Below are 8,410 nucleotides of genomic sequence, written 5' to 3'. Positions count from 1 at the left end.
TTTTACGTTACGTAATTAATTTATCTTATTTTCAGTTAATTTACGCTTTACGCATCTATAATTGAAAAAAAACAATGATATCCATACACACTACGCGCTATCACTTTAGAAGAAGAAAAATAACTCAAGATACACAGGTTTAGGCTATGATGATTTATTACATTTTCCACGCGAGTATCTCAAATTGATGTTGTATTTTTAATAGTATCTTATTTTTAAAAATAATACCCAGTGTAAGTGGTAAGGCCCGGCATGGCCGGGTGGGTTAAGACGTTCGACTCGTAATCAGAGGGTCGGGGGTTCGAATCCCCGTCACACCAAACATGCTCGCCCTTTCAGCCGCGGGGGCATTACAATGTGACGGTCAATCCCACAATTCGTTGGTAAAAGAGTTGGCGGTGAGTGGTGATGACTAGCTGCCTACCTTCTAGTCTCACGCTGCTAAATTAGGGACGGCTAGCGCAGATAGCCTTCGTGTAGCTTTGGGTGAAATTCAAAAACAAACAAAAACAGTGTAAGTGGTACTTAATCAACTGGGTAGGGCAATATAAACGCTTTACATATTGTCCTATTTCAAATATGTTCAACAAGCTATTTTGTGGCACATATTTGCTGGTTCGTTCAATGATATTCATTACTGTCTTTGTTGAAATATCAGACTTAATTAACTTGGCGTTTTTCGAAAGCTTATGTTAGTTTTGGGGCTTTTAACTTTGTTTACACTAAACGTATAACTATATAAAATATAAATATTTTAAAAAAAGCAGATTCTTTATGTACGTGTCTTTCTAAACTAAACAAATAAAAATAAACGTTTCCTGTCGTCCGATTTCTCACTAAAAAAATGTAACTTCCAAACAACACGTCTCACATCTATGAAAGAGTACTAAAGTGGTGAGTTCTAGATGGCGCCAGCAGCCTATTCGAAAAGATTCAACACCGACAACGATGTTGTTCTCTCAAACAGACGACACAATCAGGAGTGTAGTGTGAGTGTGTTTGAGCACTTCCTGGCTAATCGAAGATTTAAAACACTTCTCGCAATAAGACCCGTTCGTTAAGTGTCTGTTTCCGGCCACGTTTTGGACTCGGTAAGCTTCACCTTGGACAAAATTGTTTTCCGTTTATCTTGACAGAATGAAATACTAATGTTCTTGTAAGATGTTTTCCCTTTATTCAATGTGTTATGGTTGATATTTCACATTTACACTTGAAGAATGAGTTACACCTTTAGATCACACACTGATATAAATCACTCAGTTGTTGACCTTTTATAAACTGTGTACTTAATAGTATTATAAACTGTGTACTTAATAGTATTATAAACTATGTACTTAATAGTATTATAAACTGTGTACTTAATAGTCTTATAAACTATGTACTTAATAGTATTATAAACTGTGTACTTAATAGTCTTATAAACTATGTACTTAATAGTATTATAAACTATGTACTTAATAGTATTATAAACTGTGTACTTAATAGTCTTATAAACTATGTACTTAATAGTATTATAAACTGTGTACTTAATAGTCTTATAAACTATGTACTTAATAGTCTTATAAACTATGTACTTAATAGTATTATAAACTGTGTACTTAATAGTATTATAAACTGTGTACTTAATAGTATTATAAACTGTGTACTTAATAGTCTTATAAACTATGTACTTAATAGTATTATAAACTATGTACTTAATAGTATTATAAACTGTGTACTTAATAGTCTTATAAACTATGTACTTAATAGTATTATAAACTGTGTACTTAATAGTCTTATAAACTATGTACTTAATAGTCTTATAAACTATGTACTTAATAGTATTATAAACTGTGTACTTAATAGTCTTATAAACTATGTACTTAATAGTATTATAAACTGTGTACTTAATAGTATTATAAACTGTGTACTTAATAGTCTTATAAACTATGTACTTAATAGTATTATAAACTGTGTACTTAATAGTCTTATAAACTGTGTACTTAATAGTATTATAAACTGTGTACTTAATAGTATTATAAACTGTGTACTTAATAGTCTTATAAACTATGTACTTAATAGTATTATAAACTGTGTACTTAATAGTATTATAAACTGTGTACTTAATAGTCTTATAAACTATGTACTTAATAGTATTATAAACTATGTACTTAATAGTATTATAAACTGTGTACTTAATAGTCTTATAAACTGTGTACTTAATAGTCTTATAAACTATGTACTTAATAGTATTATAAACTGTGTACTTAATAGTCTTATAAACTATGTACTTAATAGTATTATAAACTGTGTACTTAATAGTCTTATAAACTATGTACTTAATAGTATTATAAACTATGTACTTAATAGTCTACTAAACCATGTACTTAGGTCTTATGAACTATGTATTTCATATTCTTATATATTGTGTATTTAATAGTCTTATACAATATGTATTTAATAGTTTTATAACCTGTGTACTTCATAGTGTCTTCAAGTGTCTACTTAATAGTCTTAAAAAAGTGTTTGTAAGACTCTTATAAACTTTGTATTTCAAATCTTATAAATTGTATATTTCATAGTTTTATAAGCTATGCACGTAAATCATTTACGAATTATTTATCTTACAACCTCACAGAAAATATACTTAAAACTCTTACGAATTATTAACATTAAAACTTTAGAGATAATTAACAGTAAATTTTTACACAAGTAGTGTTCCTGCATATATAATTTATTTACGTATAATTCATGCAAAGTTGTTACTTTGTTTCTTCTCAATTCTAGCCCTAAGTTCGTTAGTACCAAATGATAGAAACCCTTTGATGTGTATTATTTAGTTGTAATATCAGTAGTCAAGTCAAACCTCTTTTGCACAATATTTAAAAATATTCGACGTTTGAAAATGTCTCAGAAAACATTGTTGTGTTTTCGATATGCTGTATTTTGATTAGTTATTGAGATCGAAGAGTAGTGGATAAATCCATTGTGATTTAAAAATATCTATCTCGACTTCAGTTTGATACCACAAACAAATCAAACGAAATTCTTATATAGGAATACATAAATCGATCTGATAATAAAAAAATACAGAACTCAATCTGTACTAGCGTACTTATACTCGGCAACTACAGGTTGTCAGTTAACCAGAAACCGACTTAATCTTCACTAGCCGACTTATACTCAGCAACTACAGGTTGTTAGTAAACAAGACACAGATTTAACCTTTACTAACTTACACTGAGCGACCACAAGTTGTTAATAAACAAGAAACAGACTTAACCTGTACTAGCTCACTTATACTCAGCAACTGCAGGTTAATAGTAAACCAGACACAGATTTAACCTTTACTAGCTTACTTATACTCAGCAATTGCAGGTTGTCAATAAACCAGAAACTGACTTAATCTGTACTACCTTACTAATACTCAGCAACTACAGGTTGTCAGTAAACCAGAAACCGATTCAATGTGTACTACCTTCCTTATACTCAGCAACTACAGGTTGTCAGTAAACCAGACACAGATATAATCTTTATTATCTTACTTAAACTGAGCGACCACAGGTTGTCAATAAACCAGAAACAGACTTAATCTTTCCCATCTCATTTATACTCAGCAACTACAGGTTGTCAAAAAACCCGAAACCGATTTAATGTGTACTAGCTTACTAATACCTAGCAACTACAGGTTCTCAGTAAACCAGAAACCGACTTAATCTGTACTAACTTACATACATTCAGCAATTACAGGTTGTCAATAAACCAAAAACTAACTTAATCTCTACTAATTTACTTATACTAACCAACTACAGGTTATCAGTAAACCAGAAACCGATTCAAATTGTACAAGCTTCCTTATACTCAGCAACTACACGTTGTCAGTAAACAGAAAACCGATTTAATGTCTACTAGCTTACTAATACTCAACTAAAAGTTGTCAGTAAACCAGAAACGTATTTAATGTGTACTAGCTTACTTATACTCAGCAACCACACGTTGTTAGTAAACCATAAACTAATTAAATCATTACTAGGTTACTTATACTCAGCAACTACAGGTTGTCAAAAAACACGAAACATATTTAATATGTACTAGCTTACTAATACACAGCAACTACAGATTGTCAGTAAACCAGAAACCCACTTAATCTGTACTACATTACTTATACTTAGAAACTTCAGATTATCAGTAAACCAAAAACTAATTTAATCTTTACTAGGTTACTTATACTCAGCAACTACAGGTTCTCAGTAAACCAGAAACCGATTTAATCTGTACTAGCTTACTTATACTCAGCAACTACAAGTTGTCAGTAAACAAGAAAACGACTTAATCTGTGCTAACTTACATACACTCAGCAACTACAGATTCTCAATAAACAAGAAACGGACTTAATCTGTACAAACTTGCTTATACTAAGCAACTACAGGTTGTCTCTAGACCAGAAACCGACTTACTCTGTATTAGCTTAATTATACTTAACATCTACAGGTTTTCAGTAAACCAGACACAGATTTAACCTTTACTAACTTACACTGAGCGACCACAGGATGTTAATAAACTACAAACAGACTTAATCCGTACTAGCTTAATTAAACTCAGCAACTACAGGTTGTCAGTAAACCACAAACCGACCTAAACTCTACTAACATACTTATACCCAGCAACTACAGGTTGTCAGTAAAAAAGAAACCGATTTAGTCTGTACTAGCTTACTTATACTCAGCAATTACAGGTTGTCAGTAAACCAGAAACTAATTTAATCTTTACTAGGTTACTTATACTCAGCAACTAAATGTTATCAGTAAATAGAAACCTCTTTAATGTGTACTAGCTCACTTATACTCAGCAACTACAGGTTGTCAGTAAACCAGAAAACGATTTAATGTGTACTAGGTTACTTATCCTCAGCAACTACAGGTTCTCAGTAAACCAGAAACCGACTAAATCTTTACTACCTTACTTATACTCAGCAACTACAGGTTGTCAATAAACCAGAAACCGACTTAATTTCTACTAACTTACTTATACTCAAAAACTACAGGTTGACCACAAACGAGAAACCGACTTCATCTTTACAAGCTTACTTATAATCATCAATGATTGTCAGGTTGTCAATGACCCAGAAGAAGACTTAATCTTTACAACCTTACTTAAACTCAGCAACTATAGGTTGTCAGTAAACCAGAAACCGACTTAATCTTTACTAGCTTACTTATACTCAGTAAACTATAGGTTGTCAGTGAACCAAAAACGGATTTAATCTTTACTAGCTTACTTACACTCAGAAACTACAGCTTGTCAGTAAACCAGAAATCGATTTATTCTGCACCAGCTTACTTATACGCAGCAACTAGTGGTTGTCAGTAAACCAGAAATCGATTTATTCTGCACCAGCTTACTTATACGCAGCAACTAGTGGTTGTCAGTAAACCAGAAACCGATTTAATCTGCACCAGCTTACTTATACGCAGCAACTAGTGGTTGTCATTAAACCAGAAACCAACTTAATCTCTATTAACTTTCTTATACTCACCAACTACAGGATGTCAGTAAACCAGAAACTGACTTAATCTGTACTAATTTAATAAAACTCAGCAACTATAGGTTGTCCAAAAACCAGAAACCGATTTAATCTGTACTAAATTACTTATACTCAGAAACTACAGGTTGTCAGTAAACCAGAAACCGACTTAATCTCTACTAACCTACTAATACTCAGGAACTAAAGGTTGTCAGTAAACCACTTAATCTGTACAAACTTACATACACTCAGCAACTACAGGTTGTCAATAAACCAGAAACGGACTTAATCTGTACTAACTTACATGTACTGAGCAACTACAGGTTGTTAGTAAATCAGAAACAGACTTAATCTGTCGTAACTTACATATGCTCAGCAACTACAGGTTGTCAGTAAACGAGAAACCGACTTAATCTTTACTAGCTTACTTATACTCAGCAAATTATAGGCTGTCAGTGAACCAAAAACGGACTTAATCTTTACAACCTTACTTATACTCAGCAACTACAAGTTGTCAGTAAACCAGAAACCGATTTAATCTATATCAACATACTTATACTCAGCAACTACAGGTTGTCAGTAAACCAGAAACCGACTAAATCTTTACTAGCTTACTTATACCCAGCAACTACAGGTTGTCAGTAAACCACAAACCGACCTAAACTCTACTAACATACTTATACCCAGCAACTACAGGTTGTCAGTAAAAAAGAAACCGATTTAGTCTGTACTAGCTTACTTATACTCAGCAATTACAGGTTGTCAGTAAACCAGAAACTAATTTAATCTTTACTAGGTTACTTATACTCAGCAACTAAATGTTATCAGTAAATAGAAACCTCTTTAATGTGTACTAGCTCACTTATACTCAGCAACTACAGGTTGTCAGTAAACCAGAAAACGATTTAATGTGTACTAGGTTACTTATCCTCAGCAACTACAGGTTCTCAGTAAACCAGAAACCGACTAAATCTTTACTACCTTACTTATACTCAGCAACTACAGGTTGTCAATAAACCAGAAACCGACTTAATTTCTACTAACTTACTTATACTCAAAAACTACAGGTTGACCACAAACGAGAAACCGACTTCATCTTTACAAGCTTACTTATAATCATCAATGATTGTCAGGTTGTCAATGACCCAGAAGAAGACTTAATCTTTACAACCTTACTTAAACTCAGCAACTATAGGTTGTCAGTAAACCAGAAACCGACTTAATCTTTACTAGCTTACTTATACTCAGTAAACTATAGGTTGTCAGTGAACCAAAAACGGATTTAATCTTTACTAGCTTACTTACACTCAGAAACTACAGCTTGTCAGTAAACCAGAAATCGATTTATTCTGCACCAGCTTACTTATACGCAGCAACTAGTGGTTGTCAGTAAACCAGAAATCGATTTATTCTGCACCAGCTTACTTATACGCAGCAACTAGTGGTTGTCAGTAAACCAGAAACCGATTTAATCTGCACCAGCTTACTTATACGCAGCAACTAGTGGTTGTCATTAAACCAGAAACCAACTTAATCTCTATTAACTTTCTTATACTCACCAACTACAGGATGTCAGTAAACCAGAAACTGACTTAATCTGTACTAATTTAATAAAACTCAGCAACTATAGGTTGTCCAAAAACCAGAAACCGATTTAATCTGTACTAAATTACTTATACTCAGAAACTACAGGTTGTCAGTAAACCAGAAACCGACTTAATCTCTACTAACCTACTAATACTCAGGAACTAAAGGTTGTCAGTAAACCACTTAATCTGTACAAACTTACATACACTCAGCAACTACAGGTTGTCAATAAACCAGAAACGGACTTAATCTGTACTAACTTACATGTACTGAGCAACTACAGGTTGTTAGTAAATCAGAAACAGACTTAATCTGTCGTAACTTACATATGCTCAGCAACTACAGGTTGTCAGTAAACGAGAAACCGACTTAATCTTTACTAGCTTACTTATACTCAGCAAATTATAGGCTGTCAGTGAACCAAAAACGGACTTAATCTTTACAACCTTACTTATACTCAGCAACTACAAGTTGTCAGTAAACCAGAAACCGATTTAATCTATATCAACATACTTATACTCAGCAACTACAGGTTGTCAGTAAACCAGAAACCGACTAAATCTTTACTAGCTTACTTATACCCAGCAAATACAGGTTGTCAGTAAACCAGAAACCGACTAAATCTTTACTACCTTAATTATACTCAACAACTGTCCATTGTAAATAAACCAGACACAGATTAAATCTTTACTATCTTACTTACACTGAGCGACCACAGGTTGTAAATAAACCAGAAACAAACTTAATCTTTACCAGCTCACTTATACTCAGAAACTTCAGATTATCAGTAAACCAGAAACTAATTCAATCTTTACTAGCTTACTTATACCCAGCAACTACAGGTTGTCAGTAAACCAGAAAGCGATTTAATCTTTACTAACGTACTTACGCTAAGCGAACACAAGTTGTCAGTAAACCAGAAACCGATATAATGTCTACTAGCTTACTGATACTCAACAACTACAGGTTGTCAGTAAACCAGAAACTAATTAACTCATTACTAGGTTACTTGTACTCAGCAACTACAGGTTGTCAGTAAACGAGAAACATATTTAATACGTACAATCTTACTTATACTCAGCAACTATAGGATGTCAAAAAACACGAAACATATTTAATATGTACCAGCTTACTAATACACAGCAACTACAGATTGTCAGTAAACCAGAAACCCACTTAATCTTTACTAGCTTACTAATACTGAGCGACCGCAGGTTGTCAGTAAACCAGAAACTTATTTAATGTGTACTAGCTTACTTATACTCAGCAACTACACGTTGCAAGTAAACCAGAAATTGACTCAATCTTTACTAGCTTACT

At 32.9% G+C, this 8,410-nt stretch overlaps 1 protein-coding gene across 4 annotated transcripts in view; it reads left to right on the top strand.

Moving 5' to 3' along the window:
* The first annotated feature begins 940 nt into the window (after positions 1 to 940).
* Positions 941 to 8,410, top strand: part of LOC143238008 (adenylate cyclase type 2-like) — a 186,822-nt gene continuing 179,352 nt past the window's right edge. For 3 of the 4 annotated variants that reach the window (XR_013020380.1, XM_076477876.1, XM_076477874.1), the window contains exon 1: positions 941 to 1,091. The gene's annotated coding sequence lies outside the window, so the exon portion shown is untranslated. Of the gene's footprint in view, positions 1,157 to 8,410 lie in introns of all 4 variants that reach the window. The other variant, XM_076477875.1, reaches the window with a different exon arrangement.

Source organism: Tachypleus tridentatus, chromosome 13 (assembly GCF_004210375.1).
Source record: "Tachypleus tridentatus isolate NWPU-2018 chromosome 13, ASM421037v1, whole genome shotgun sequence".
Taxonomy (NCBI): domain Eukaryota; kingdom Metazoa; phylum Arthropoda; class Merostomata; order Xiphosura; family Limulidae; genus Tachypleus; species Tachypleus tridentatus.
Note: the sequence above shows the minus strand (reverse complement) of the source record. Positions and strands in the feature narration are given on the sequence as shown.